Source organism: Vombatus ursinus, unplaced genomic scaffold (genome assembly GCF_900497805.2).
Source record: "Vombatus ursinus unplaced genomic scaffold, bare-nosed wombat genome assembly UNPS02008996.1, whole genome shotgun sequence".
Taxonomy (NCBI): domain Eukaryota; kingdom Metazoa; phylum Chordata; class Mammalia; order Diprotodontia; family Vombatidae; genus Vombatus; species Vombatus ursinus.
This window is the reverse complement of record NW_020948774.1, coordinates 889,547-905,556: the sequence shown is the minus strand read 5'-3', so window position 1 is coordinate 905,556 and position 16,010 is coordinate 889,547.

Below are 16,010 nucleotides of genomic sequence, written 5' to 3'. Positions count from 1 at the left end.
AATCAAGGTTGGGCCTTCCTGGTGGCAATCCCACTTTTCAGCTGCACATTCATCATGTATCTAGACCATGCCTGACAAATGGTGAAAATGGCATCCTTTGGGTCTCAGGAACAGTAAAGGCTGCATATATGTCCAAACTATACAACATAACTCTCCTTACTTACTATAGTCTGACTAAATCCTCATCCTCAGGTACCACTGCTTCTCTGTAGACCAGTCTCTGAGGTTTTACATCTACCTGAACCATTCAATCAGGGAATTTTCTCTTTCAAGCTAAATAATAGAATGGTTGAATGTGGCATCCATTTCTTGTGAGGCCTCACCATGAAGGAACTGACTTTAGGCTTGGTACACAGTCTTGCCATGTGATATCAGGCTGCCTGGCCTTCCAGCCCTGTCCAGTTTCTTTCCTGAAGCTTTCCATCAATTTTTTTCCGCTTCTCTAAATCAGAGGCCTGCTGATTCTGCAGTGAATTGGTCATAAGAGTGAAACAAACTTCTGATGATACTTCCTCAGGGGGATATGGTTCTGTCCTCCAATAACATTTCTAGGTAGACTTGCAGTGTCCTTCAACAAGGCAATATCTACCTTCAATCTCTCTCACAGGTGGTATTATATTTCCTGTCCAACTCTGGAGGCCTAGTTTCAGCCCTCCCAATGGATTTGGTTTCTCTTTTTGTTATAAGGGACTCAGCAGCTTTGACCGTCCTAAGGGTGAATAGTCTTTTTCTGATTTACATACTCCACTCAGTTTCCTTGTTGCTAGGCCCCCTTTGATCACTAAGTCATCTACTTTGCTGATCAACAATTCCTCCTCAATAGGAGGTATCTGAAAAGTGCTTTGTAGATACCTTGTATGAAATATATAATATTTATATTATGTGTATATATTAGGCATGTATATATAAATATTATATGTACATAGCCATTATTAACTCACTTAATCCTCAAAACAACCCTATGAAGTAAGTGCTATCATTTTCCTCATTTTAGAGATAAGGAAACTAAGGTTAAGTGATTTGCCTAGAGAAACAGTAAGTATCTAAGGCAGGATTGAACTCAAATCTTCCTAACTCCACATCCGGAGCTCTACACTTTATGTTCCCTAGCTATATAGGTCAGTTCTCAAGAACTGTCTTCTACAGTGAGAGTATTTGAATGGTACAGTAGATTGGACGATTCACAGATTATGAATAAGTGATCTTCCCAGCTCTAACCTTGAAATCTCCAAACTCTTTGACATTTGTTTTCATTGTTCTTAATTAAAGTTTCTTGTTTTCAATTTTTGTGCTCACTCCTAAAATCAGGAGACACATAAATTTCCATTTAAAGAAGTCACAAAACTTTTCTTTTTTCCTTCTTTTCTTTTCTTCTTCTTCCATTTTGTTTTGTTTTGTTTTTTAGATAGAATCTCCCTGACTAGGCTGGAAGTGCAGCTGCCACTCACTGACCCAATTCCAATACTGATCAGCACAGAAGTTTTAATGTACATTATTTGTCCAACCTGAGCCTATTAGACCCTCCTAGAGGCTTACCATATTTGTGCTAGACTTAATGAGGACCCCCACAAGTCAGAACTCCTAAACTCAAGCTATCCACCAGCTTCAGCCTCCCCCATCAGCAGGGATTACAGGGGTGGGCCACCTCACTGGCCACAAAACTTTTACCTCTCTGATCAATAGATTGATCTATAATAGCAATATTTAACAATACTATACTATAGAAGAAAGCTAATTCTGTAATATCATACCATAATAATTATTATATATTATATCATATAAACAATGTTTTATAAGTGTCCCTTAGTAATTAACAGTAAAGCAAATGTGCAAAATAATCCTGCTTCAAAGTAACAGGAAGATAGAAATAAAAATAATATTCAAACTCTCAAGCAGAGGGGGAAAAAATCCCTAAATGAACTCCCATCATGGCAGTGTAAAGCGATGGTGCCCCTCTCCCTGTGACTACTGACCAGATGGATTTTCTCAGTATAAACTATCTTCCACTTTGGAAAGCTGAAGCAAAAGATATATAATTCTCTCTATCTTTTTTGTTAACTTTCAGTTCTCAACCAGAGACAGTACTTCTGGCAAAATACCCCAGGATTAGATCTACCTCTATCTCTTATCCAAGGTTATTTTCCTGTCTCAGATGCTTGTCCTAACTATATTCTCACTTGAACTGGAAACTTCTCGTGGTGGTAGTTACCACTATTTATAAAAACAAAATAAACATTAAAAAAAAGAGAGAAGAAAAGGAACTCCCCTACAGTGCCCAAAGGAAAAGACTCCAGGCTTCCATGATGGAACTCAAGTTGAGAAAGAAGACATAGGATTTATAGGTGTCTCCTGTATATATATGATCTATAGTGGAGAGAGGGTGATAGTTCTGATGGCGTCTGTTCCAATATAACTCGGGCTGAATGAGCCAAACAGCCTAATTCCCAGACTTCTGGTCTCTTTCCTTGTGACTCTACCTAATGCTTCTTTTTCTTTTTTTTTAGGCAATTGGGGTTAAGTGACTTGCCCAGGGTCACACAGCTAGTTAGTGAGAAGTGTTTGGTCTGAGGCTGGATTTGAACTCAGGTCCTCCTGACTTCAGGGCGGGTGCTCTATCCACTGCACCACCTAGCTGCCCCCCCCAATGTTTCTTTCTCAGCATCAATGTGACTTCCTAAAGTTTCCTTTCTCCAGCTCCCTAATTCTTCCACTTGCCCCTTCAGGAGCTTTGTTCCCCTTTGAATCTTTCTCCTGAACTCAGTGAAAGGATTTTTATAGGTCACCTTGAATCATGGCCTATCATTCTTCATCTGATTAGTTCATCTTACTCTCTTTTTGATGCACACAAAGTACTGACTCTAACCATTACTCATAAAGGAATTACCTAGGCCTACATTTTATAGTGAGGGTAACAACTCAGCACCTCATTATCTTATCCCTGTTCTGTGATTTGATCAGGAAAAGACCAACTTCATTATACTTTATCTTTTCTTCCATCTTCCACACATATTTTGTTAAACTCCAAGTTCATTCTTAGAGAAACCTAGAGAGTCAACTGAAAATTGATAGAAATAATTAATAACATCAGTAAAATAGCAGGACATAAAAGTAACCCACAAAAAAAATCAGCTTTTCTGTATTATCAATAAAACCCAGCAGAGACAGAAAGATAAATTTTATTCAAAATTAATACAGAATGTATAAAATATCTGGTGATTTACTTTCTAAGACACACTTAGGAATTATATAAATACAGCTACAAAACATTCTTCCCAGAAATTAAAGAAGACAAATAATTGGAGAGGAATTAATTGGTCATATTTGAGTAGTGGTAATATAATAAAAATGACAAGACTGCCTAAATTAATTTACAAATTCAATGCCATGCTAATCAAACTATTAAAAGATTATTTTGTAAAACTAAAGAAAATTATAACAAAATTCATTTAAAGGAACAAAAGATCAAGAATTTCCAAGGAAATATTGGGGAAAAAAAGGGGAAACAGATTTAGTAATATCAGATCTCACATTGTACCACAAAATAGTAATCACCAAAATTATTTGATGCAGATTAAAAAATAGAAAAGTTGACCAATGAATAACATAAATTACACAAGATTCAAAAATAATTGAATATACTATTTGATAAACCCAAGCACATAAACACTAGGATAAGGACAAAAACTGTTGGGAAAATTGGAAAGCACTCTTGGAGAAATCAGAAAAAAAAATTACAGAGACATATTTTAAAAATACACGTAAGAGAGCACAAGAAAGCCCAGAATGGGGACACAGACAAACAAAGCAATGTTTGTATTACCATGTTAAATGTAATATTCAAATGGATCTGTGATCTCATAGATTTGGTAGTTCCTTCTAATGATGCTGATCTCATAGGTATGTGACATGGGGTACACATGTTACATTTGTAACATTACAATCTGTAATTCTTGCCCATTTGCCATAAGGGATCCAAATAGCATAGTAGAGGCCTTCCTCACTCAAAGCAGTTCAACCTATACATCCACAAAGGAAAGACCAAATGGATGAACAATGTCTGTTACACAGATTTCAACCTTTAACTGAATGGACACTCCATAGAATTTGTTCAACAGTTTGTACACCTGGAACAAATAATATAGATGGACAATGAGCTCAACCCAGTTCATAAAAAGGAACAAGAGAGAGGACTCCACTTTCTTTTGGGAAATTGTGAAGGACTTTTACTGACCTCAAGTTTCCTATAACAGCAAAGGCACATCTTTTCAATATAAGCATTTTACTAGTGTTGCTGTACAGAAGACCTGGAAGACCAATATCTCCAAAGAACTAAAGATGAGTATCACACAGAGGGCATAGGAAAGGCATATGCTGGGTATGATCAGGAGGCAACATATATAAACAAGGAGGAACTTTGAAGAACGGTATTAAGGGATGTCATCAAAGACAGAGAAGATAGGTCACATAGTTACAGAGAGGGATGACAAGTGGAGAATCGGAGTGCTACATTGATTAAATTTAGTAAACATTAAAAACACAAACTGCATGTAGTAGATTCATGGTTTCATATACAATCCTCTTTTTCTGGCCTTCTTGTATATAGACATGTTGATGTTTGTTGATAATATTCTAGTTTACAGTAAAAAAATTATTTTAAAAATCCAAGTACTTCAGTCAAAGAGAAAAACACAGCAAGGTTTGCAGTCACTGCCCAAGCAGGTGGTCAGGACAGGGATGAGGCTGGAAAGAATCTGAAAGATAGGATTAGATCCTTTGTGTGTGGGTGCACAACTCGGCCCTTCCCCCATCTTCAGTTTCATGGGTTTCTCCTTGGAGCTGGATAGCTGGGCTGCTATCCATCCCATTCCCTTCATGCAACTGGGAGTAGAGGAGTGGAGACTGAGAGCCCTCAGTGGGCGGGCAGCCAATAGCTCCTTGGCAGTGACTAGGCCACCTCATAGAGAAAGCAGTTAGGAACTACTGCTTCAGTGACTGAGGCTTGACTGGTGGCTTGAAGGTAGTGCCACCTAGTGGCCAATTTAGATAGTACATGCTCCTGTTGGTTAAGGGACAGCCTGCTTTTCTACAGGCTCTCCCAGAAGGCTGGCGACTAGGTGAGGTCAGCTATTAATATTATATCTCATCAAGTGTCATCTCAAACATCTACCAAGTGCACAGGCAACTTGCACTATAGTCACAAAAAGAAAGACTTAAAACTCCATCCCCCCCGATGCTGAGTGAAGTGAGCAGAACCAAGAGAACGTTGTACACAATAACAGCCACGCTGCATGATGACTAATATTGATAAACTTAACCCTTCCTGGCAATACAAGGATCTAAGACGTCTTCAGAGGCCTTGTGATGGAAAATGCTATCCACCCCCAAAGAAAGAACTATAGAAGCCGAATTGCTAATTTTTTTCTCTTCTGTTGAGTTTTGTTTCCTCTTTCTGATGGTTCCTCCTATTGGTTTTAATTTCTACTTATAACATCACTAATGTGAAAATATGTTTAATATGAATGTAAATGTATAGCCTATATCAGATTATGCGCCGTCTTGGGGAGGGTGGTGGGGAGGAAGGGGGAGAAAAATTTTAAACTCAAAAGCATATGGAAGTGATTATTGATAAATCAAAATAAATTAATAATAAAAAAACTCCATCCCCCCAAAAGAAATAATGACGGAAACTAAAAGAACTGAATTAAGATAAGAAATGAGATGAGACAATGGTTCAAGAGAAAAGTTGTTGGATTTTTGTCGTTTGTTTTTTAGGCTAAGGTAGACCTGGTATGTGCCTCATACGAGGAAATGGCAAGGAGGAGGAGCCAGTGGAAAGGGTCTGATTGAATGGCATGAGAGGGGCCTCAAGCCAAGGAGGGAGTAGCAGGAGGAGATACACAGCTCCTAACGACGAAAAATCAAAACAAAACAAAAAAATTCCTCTTCCAAATAGATCTAAAAAATGCCCCAAACTGAATCCTGCTGGGTAAATCCAAGAAAAAAATCATAATGAGTCACTTTTCTAGGTCAATTCAGCATAGGGAGACAGACAAGGAGGTCTATGGACCTTGGAGAAGGGGTCTGGCCAGAATCATACTGTGGGGAGCACTCCAGTACCCAGGAAGAAGCTGTGCTCCAGGGCAAGAGGATGTCCCATACTCATACTGGGGCACTGGGATGGGACCAGATGCCAGCTGGCAGCTTTGTTACCCACTACCCCAGTTTCAGATAGCAGATCCAAGGTAGACTGGAGAGGGGTAAGGAGTGGTCACAGGCCCTAGGCCTGTATGGAGAGATGCAATGGATGACCTCGGTGTCTTTGATGTCTGACCAAGCTCTAAGCCCTCCACAATGCTTGCTTTAGCCCACCTTCATGGCTGGGAACAAATTATTCTCATCTACTTATTCCACCAGGGGAAGTCATCCAACTCAGCAGGTTTGAGGCCTATTGGTTACCTACAATCTGGTTTATCCCATCTGCCAGGATAGTTTACTGGGGTGTGGCTACTGCGCATAGTACAGCTTCTTGGAGTCACAGTTGAAAGTCAAGTGCCAGGTAGACACCAAAGTTGGATGAGCAGCCCTGAGAAGGGATCGGCAAGCCCTCATACCAAAGGTGATAGTCCTCTTTGAACTCTACATACACCCCTGCTTATGGGTAAGAATTTTTTTACTTAGGGGTAAAAATTAACAGAAGGTCCAGGTAGCAAGGATATATGGGTTCTTACTCCATCACCTCTATGGTGAGTAAGAAACAAAGGTTGAAAAAAAAAAAGAAGGGTGAAGAACACTTCAGAGTTATTCTCTCAGATAAAAGCTGATGACCTATTTAGGGACCAGGTTTTATCATAGACAATCTAATGATTAGGTCACTCCATATCCCAAAGATAGACATGAACTAATCATCCCACTATGGAGGTATCCTAAATCCAAACAGGCAAGCTTCAAAGGAGACACATTGATCTACACAACGAGACCATATGGAATAATATCTCATCATTGCAGTTAAGGACATTGCCTGATTCCTATAATACTGTATCTTAATTATGAAGCACACTGGATTTAAATTCATTACCACAGGCCCTTTCCTGCTATAACCAAGACAAGGTTAGTGAAGGCCTCATTCCACCTCTAGTCCTCTTATGCCACTTACCATTGGCTCCTTCCAATTGAAATCAAGCCTACAAGACTCACCTCGGAGATGGCATCTGTGAAGTCTCCATCATAGTAACACTCTATTTAGAACCTTGGGACTGATGTGTTCTGATGCTTCTGCTTACTTGGTAGTTCCCCTGCCTCTAAGGCTAGCAAATCTGAGCTTCTTACTCCCCTAATTTCTGTCATTCAGTATCACCACCTTCCAAGGTGAAAATTCTTTTCCCCTGCTTTGACCCCTCTTGGTCTCATTGCCATCCTCCTCAGCCTTTCATCTCCTAAGTCTAGACCCTGCCAACCTGTTCCTTGTGCTGTCTAGACCTGCAGCTCTATCATTAACAAATTTTGTATGTGTGTCTGTAGGTATGGGTGTGTCCAATGTCTGTGTCTATGTCTATGTGGTGCATGTGTACACACACACACAGAGGTATAAACTTTAATAATTTGGTACCAACTGTCTGTTGTATTTAAATTTTATCTTCAATCTCTTCCTCATATTCCTCCCACCTCCTGAGACTAACTGAAATCTAGATTTCTTTTTCTAATGTTCTTTATTATTGTGAACTTAATCATCACCAAACACAAACATTTCAATATACAAATAAAAACAAGAGAGAGGATTGCATAAAAAACTGTGAACTTCTGACACATGTAATTTATCTGAAAGAAATTCTATATGTATGTATAATTTAATAAGGTAGTAATACAATTCCTCTGTATCCCCTGTACATTTTTTAAAATGTTTTATTCTTCCTTTTTGCATAGCTGTCACTACACATTATTTTCCTCCTTCTTCCCATAGAAACCCTCCCCCTATAGAACAGATATGTATAGTTTGACAAAATAAATTAACATAATGGCCATGTCTGAGAACTCATTTCCTATTCTGCTTCTAGTAGTCTCTAAAATGGGGGCCAGGATCTTATCCCAAGAGGAGCCTGGGAAAATGGATTATATCCCACCCTTGTTAATAGCAGGGCTTGTCTCCAACAGAACCACACCTTCCCTTATCCCCCCAAGTCTGCTCACTTAGGTCCCTCTTTCTGCTGGGCAAGCTCCCAATCTATTTATTCTCTTCTGGGCATCAGTCCCTCAGGGCTCTCAGGTACTCATAGTAAGAGCTACATAAGTGCCATTGGGAAAATTCTGTCCTCCCTTCCTGTCTCCCAGATTGCTTAGGGCTGAAGCACCCTTGGAGGGTGGGCTCTGTGCTCCAGGCCAGTGAGAAGAGACCTAAGGCCTCCTTTTCATTTGAAATGGGACAAAGAGAGTCATACAGGATTAGCCAGCATGGAAAGATTATAATTTGCATCACAGTTATCATTGTGTAAAGGAGGGAATTCTCCTCTACAAACTCAGTTGATGTAATCACAGAATATAGTTACACTTGATAAGGTTTTAATGTGTAAACAAGATGAGTCTATTCAGTGCCCCATTTATGAGATGCGAACCTCTTTGATCAAGTGGAGAAAAGAAGCAAAATGGCTTAGAAAACAATTAGCTATGCCTTTGGGGACTTTAAATAGCTAAGCCCTGAAGAAATCAAGGCAGTGAAAAAGGAAATCTCCCTCCTACATAGGCTGTGGCTTGTGACAGTGATTTTCCCAGATGGAAACACTCATCCAGCAGTTTAAGAAAATTTAAGGGTTGGAGGCAGTTATGAAAGAGACGCCTTCATTAGAGGACACGTCCTGAGAAACAAGAGAGACAGACAGAAAGAGACACACAGAGACAGAGACAAAGAGAATGTTCAATCGAGGAGCAGAAGGATGGAGATTTCTCTACTCACCTCTACCCATCAGCCAGAGCATCTTTCCAGGAGCTGTTCTTCCCAATAGAAAACCCCACACCCATCAGGGAATAAAGAAAGTAGAGTAGGGAAACAGTTTCAAGAAGAACGACCTCTAGTAACAAAGGAGGAAGTCAGCTATGGATTCAATAGAAAACTAGCCCTAGCATCACTATCATAATGATAGGTAACATCAATATAGCATTTTCTGTGGACCTAGCACAGTGCTAAGCACCTGACAATTATTATCTCATTTGATCTTCACAACAACCCTGGGAGGTAGGTGCTATTATCCTTATTTTACAGATGAGGAAACTGAGATAAATAGACGTTAAGTGACTTGCCCAGGATCACATATACAGTAAGAGTCTAAGTCTGGATTGGAACTCAGGTCTTACTTGACTCCGGGCCTGGTGCTATACCCACTATGACACCTAGCTGCCTTTAATAATAATACTACTTCCCAGATTTGTTGTGAGGATAAAAGGGGCTAATATTTATAAAGCATTTAGCACAGTGCTTAGCACACAGTAGTTGTTTTGTTTTGTTTTGTTTTATTTAGGGGGGAGGGAATTGCAAGGCAATCAGGGTTGAGTGGCTTGCCTAGGGTCATAAAGTGTCTGATGTTGGATTTGAACTCAAGTACTCCTGACTCCAGGGTTGGTCCTCTATCCGTTGCACCACCTAGCTGCCCCCACACAGTAGTCATTCAGTCATGTCCTCATGACCCGGTGGACCATACTGTCCATGGGGTTTTCTTGGCAAAGATAACTAGTTTGCCATTTCTTTCTCAAGTAGATTAAGGCAAACAGAGGTTATGTGACTTGCCCAGGGTCACACAGCTAGCAAGTGTCTGAGAGAAGATTTGAATTCAGGAAGATGAATCTTCCTGACTCCAGGCCTGGCACTCTATTTACCCATTATGCCACCTAGCTACACCAGAGGAGACTACAAAAAAAGAAAGCATATCAGGGCCCTAAAAAATCAGAAGCATGCATTGCCTTGACCATGTTTTTACTACCTGTGTGCCTCACTACCAGGATGCTCTCAGTTTCTGCTGACTCTTCCAACATTGGACTTATTTATGGGAAAGTATGTTTATAGCTACAGTTCTTAATATTCCAACTTAATAAATGTCTTTGTTTTGAGTTAATTGTGTCTACTGTCTGCCTGTGAATGGTAAGCACATCAGTGAGGGCTTGTAAGCTAGAGTTTTAGGAATGTGCATACATAGAACAGCCTAGAACTGTCGCTATTTATCCCTTGGAAACCCAACCTTGGACATATGAGTGCCACATGAGGGAGGTGGTGCCAGAGGAGTTGCTGCTACCTCTTCAGTGATCAGAAGTGAGGAAAATTGAACCCATACCCCTATCATCTCCAGTGCCTTGTTCAGTACTTCATAATCTTTGGCACTGTTTTCTAGGTTCTTTTCTGGTGGTACCCAACTAAATCAACAGAAGTTGGTAGCAGTCATATATTTTGACTTTTTTTTGGCAATTGGGGTTAAGTGACTTGCCCAGGGTCACACAGCAAGTAAGTGTCAAGTGTTTGGCCTGAAGCCGGATTTGAACTCAGGTCCTTCTGACTTCAGGGTCGGTGCTCTATCCAGTGAGCCGCCTAGCTGCCCCAGTCATACATTTTGACAAGTCTTAAAAAGCCTCCCTGTTACTTCAGGGATACATGCCTTACAAGGACAGAATGCCTCTCAATTGGTTTTTGGTTTGTTTGTTTTATTTTGGTTTTGTTTTTTAATCAGGTCAGCAAATAACTGCCTCAATACCCGAGAGCAGGTAGACATCAAACACTCCAACTCTTCCCTGCTTCCTTTGATCCTTACTGGATGACTTCTCATCTGATAGGTTTCCTGTAGCTCTACTTTACTTTACTTTAGTTGGAAGACAAGCATATGCTTTCCCTCTGAGTAACCAGCTCCCTCCTCTTCAGGAAGATCCCCTTTTATTTTTGAACTCTTGAGATACACCCATCCTTTTCCTTCCTTTTGTCCCTTCATCCTTCCACTCTCTAACTTCCTGATATGAGCCAAGTTTCCCTTCTGCCACTTCAAAAAAATTTTCCCATTAAAAAGTCTTGCACTTTTTTTTTCAGCAACACATTATTCTCCCTCCATGGCATGTATCCATAATAAGATGCAAGCTAATTGACGACGTTTGTCTTTATATATTCAGTGTCAAGCAAAGTATCTGATACATAGTAAGAGCTTAATAAATGCTAATTGATTGATTATCCCTGATAACCAAAAGTGAAGATGTTCCTCAAATCCTGTCACCTGTGAGGGACTGTCTGATGTTGACTACTGCCAAGTGGAAGTTGTGGCAAGATGGGGTAGGAACAAGATATTAGGAAGTAACCGGAGCTCATGCTCCCGAGGCAGGGGCTGTGCTAGGTGGAGTTGTGGTGAACTGGGATGGGAACTGGATACGGAGAAGTAACCGGAGCTCACGCTCCCGAGGCAGTGGGCAGTGCTATGTGGAGCTGTGATAAGCTGGAGAAGGAACAGGATACAAGGAAGTAGCCGGAGCACGTGCTCCTGAGGCAGGGGGCTGTGCCACGTGGGAGTGGGACGGCAGAGAACGAGTTCCTTTGTCTAGTTCTCTTCCCTAGGTGCAATGTTAACCCCAGACATCTCCTTCCTGACTTCCTGGGTCATGTACTTTCCCTTTGTGTAGCACTGACCCCAGACGCCTCCTCCCGGTATCTGGGCCTGACTTCCTGGGTCACATCCTCTCCCTAGGTACAGCTCTAACCCAGACGCCTCCTTCCTGTATCCAGTCCTAGCCTCCTGCGTCACTTCCTCTCCCTTGGTGCACTAAACCCAGACATCCCCTTCCGGTATCTGACCCTACAATCAATGACTAGTAGGCGGGCTGAGGAGGAGGGGCTAAGAAGGTACTTAAGGCACAGTAGTGGTCGGAGCTCGCTCTCTTTTGCTCCTGCTCTCTTGCTCTGGCCTTCCTGCTTGGCCTTGCTGTGATGGCCTCTGAATAAAGCTCCAGTGTTGGCACCTCCTGATCGGCTCGTCTCTGTGTGTTTATCCGGGTGGGCACCGAAGACTGGTAAGTAGTATGACTCTGGCAGCCTGCTCCTTATAGGAGGAGAGTGCACAGCGCGGCCGGCACAGTTACCTTTTCTTCTAGGAGAAAGACCAGTCTATATGCGAAATCTATATGGCAGCTCCCTACAGGATATACTCACTACTTGCACTTAAAAGTTGGATCCCCCAGGAGATGACAACCCCAGATTAAAGGTATTCTGTGGGTCCACACTTGTAAAACTTTAGCTCACAAGCCTCCACTAATGTTTTTATCTTTAATAGTCTGCCAAAAGACATACTTAGTTCAAAGCAAAGGTATTTCCTGAGATGACATGGTAAAAACAGTAGCAGTACAAAACACTTCTCTCATTAATCCTGGGCCACATTCACCCACAAATAAATATGATATCAGTAGGAAAAGTAGGCACATACAGTGAGAATAGCTGAAGCAGACTTTACTGGAAGCTGAGGACAAACTAAACACTGAGGAAAAGAAGCATCGGGACTCTACCAAGAGCCTGGCAGAGAAAGGGAACTGTGAATTATCCCTTTGTCATGTGTGCTCCCAAAGCTTGAGCCAAATATCCCCTGGGATATGTATGTACTAGTAGGAGAATGGATCACAGACTTCAGGAGAGATGTTTACCTTAATAAATAACCCTTTCTAAAAACTAGTTAAGTCTGGCAGGCTGAGTGATATCAGATGATAATCATTGTGAAAAGCCAGCTAGTGGACGCTTGAGCTATTTTACATTAGAAAGATGCCCCCACAACCTCAAAGCTACCCCTAGAACTCTAAGGGGAAGTATAGGTACCCAAACTCTGGGGACCCAGTTTACCAATGCAATTATCAGGAGAGAAGCATGGAGCATGTGGTACATTTGGTACATTTGTATCTTGAAATATTTCTTTGTTGAGGATTTTTAAATTCACAATATTTTAAAAGGCTTCTATGGAGAGACAGACAGACAGAGAGACACAGAGAAAGAGAGACAGAGACAGAGAGAGAAGAGAGAGAGAGACAGAGAGAGACAGAGAGAGATAGAGAGAGAAGATACAGAAGGAATCTGTGCCCAGGAGGAAAGTTCAGCTGCTTTTCCTGTCTTTTTTTGTTTATAAATAACCTACACGGGGCGGAGCCAAGATGGTGGAGGGAAAGCAGTGACTGTTTTGAACTCTCTCCCAAAGCCCTCCAAATACCTAAAAAATGACTCTAAACAAATTCTAAAGCAGCAGAATCCACAAAAAGACAGAGTGAAACAAATTTCCAGCCAAAGACAGCCTGGATGGCTGATTGGAAAGGTGTATCGCGCATGGCAGGGAGAGGAGCGCAGTGCAGCATGGGTGCGTAGGCTGCAGCGACCCTGGAACAGGCCTCAGAAGACTGAATTGAGGGCAGCTGTGGTGGTTTCCAGACTTCTTAACCCATCAACACCGAAGACAACTTAGAAGGTCAATGAGAAAAGTCTGTGACTGCGGTGAGAGAAGGAGCTAGGTCTCAGGCACAAGTCTCGAGCACGGCCCGCTTTTTCCTGAGCTTCCAGCCCACAGACTGAGGGGGAATACAGTGGCTGATCAGAGGGGGATTGCAGGGATTTCTTTGCCAGTGCTGAGGCAGGAATCTCTTGCTTTACCAGTGCTTGAATCTGAGTCACAGTTCTGAGGGGCAGTCCTGGGGCAAGGAGGAGCGCTGATGTGGTGGAGCTTGTTGTGGTGGTGGAGAGAAAGCACCTCGCCCCTTATCATAACATCTTGGAAGAACTGAAAATTTACAAGTCCCTAGAAGTACCTCTGAAAACAGCTGTACAAACCCCCAAAGCTTGGGACAGTACACTCTTCACATTGGAAGCAGACTTTTACCTTAACAAAGAGTTGAAAACTCAAGTAATTGGCCGTGATCATGAGTAAGCAGCGCAAAAAGAGTCAGACTATATTATCTTACTCTGGTAACAAAGAAGATCAAAACATACAACCAGAAGAAGACAACAAAATCAAAACTCCTACATCCAAAACTTCCAAGAAAAATATGAATCAGTCCCAGGCCTTGGAAGAGCTCAAAAGGGATTTTGAGAAGCAAGTAAGAGTAGAGGAAAAACTGAGAGTGATGCAAGAAAATCATGAAAAACAAGTCAACAGCTTGCTAAAGGAGACCCAAAAAAAGTACTGAAGAAAATAACACCTTAAAAAAATAGCCTAACCCAAATGGCAAAAGAGGTCCAAAAAGACAATGAGGAGAAGAATGCCCTAAAAAGCAAAATTGGACTAATGGAAAAGGAAGTCCAAAAGCTTACTGAAGAAAATACTTCCTTGGGGCAGCTAGGTTGCACAGTGGATAGAGCACCAGCCCTGAAGTCAGGAGGACCTGAGTTCAAATCCAGCCTCAGACCAAACACTTGATACTTACTAGCTGGGCAAGTCACTTAACCCCAAGTGCCTAAAAAAAACCAAAAACAAAACAAGAAAATACTTCCTTAAAAATTAGAATAGAGCAATTGGAAGCTAGTGACTTTATGAGAAATCAAGACACTGTAAAACAAATCCAAAAGAATGAAAAATTAGAAAACAATGTGAAATATCTCATTGGAAAAACAACTGACCTGGAAAATAGATCCAGGAGAGAGAATTTAAAAATTATTGGACTTATCTGAAAGCCATGATCAAAAAAAGAGCCTAGACATCATCTTTGAAGAAATGATCAAGGAAAACTGTCCTGATGTTTTAGAACCAGATGGCAAAATAGAAATTGAAAGAATCCACCGATCTCCTCCTGAAAGAGATCCCCAGAGGAAAACTCCTAGGAATATTGTAGCCAAATTCCAGAGTTCCCAGGTCAAGGAGAAAATATTACAAGCAGCCAGAAAGAAATAATTCAAGTATTGTGGAAACACAATCAGGATAACACAAGATTTAGCTGTTTCTACATTAAGGGACCGCAGGCATGGAATATAATATTCTGGAGGGCAAAGGAGATAGGATTACAACCAAGAATCACCTACCCAGCAAAACTGAGTATAATCCTGCAGGGGAAAAAATGGTCATTCAGTGAAATAGAGGATTTTCAAGCATTCCTGATGAAAAGACCAGAGTTGAATAGAAAATTTGATTTTCAAATACAAGACTTGAGCGGAACATGAAGAGGTAAACAGGAAAGAGAAAATCATAAGAGACTTATTAAGGTTGAACTGTTTACATTCCTGCATGGAAAGATGATATTTGTAACTCATGAGACCTTTGTCAGTATTAGGGTAGTTGGAGGGGAAAAAATTATAAGTACGTATGTATAGATATAGATAGATAGAGGGCACAGGGTGAGTTGAAAATGAAGGGGTCATATCTGGAGAATAAAATTAAGGGGTGAGAGAGGAATATACTAGGAGAAGGAGAAAGGGAGAGGTAGAACCGGGTAAATTATCCCACAAAAAAAAAAAAAAAAACCAGAAAAGAAAAGGCTTTTACAGTGGAGGGAAAAAGGGGGAAGGTGAGAGGGAATGAGTGAATCTTATTCTCATAGGATTTGACTTAAGGAGGGAATAACATACACACTCAATTGGGTGTGGAAATCTGTCTTACCCTACAGGAAAATAGGGGGGGAAGGGGACAAGAGAGTAGGGGGATGGATGATAGAGAGAAGGGCAGATTGGGAAAGGGAGTAATCAGGAGCAAATACTTCTGAGGAGGGACAGGGTCAAAAGAAAGAATAGAATAAATGAGGGAGTGGGATAGGATTAAGGGAAATAGAGTTAGTTCTTCACAGCATGTCTACTATGGAAGCGTTTTGCATAACTGCACATATATAACCTATATTTAGTTGCTTGCCTTATCAATGAGGGTGGGTGGGGAGGGAGGAAGGGAGAAAATTTGGAACTCAAAGTTTTAAAAACACATGTTTAAAAAAATGTTTTCACATGCAACTGGGAAATAAATACAGGAAATGGGGTACAGAAATCCATCCTGCCCTACAGGAAAATTGAAGGGGAAGGGGATAAGATAAGGGGGGAAGAGATAGAAGGG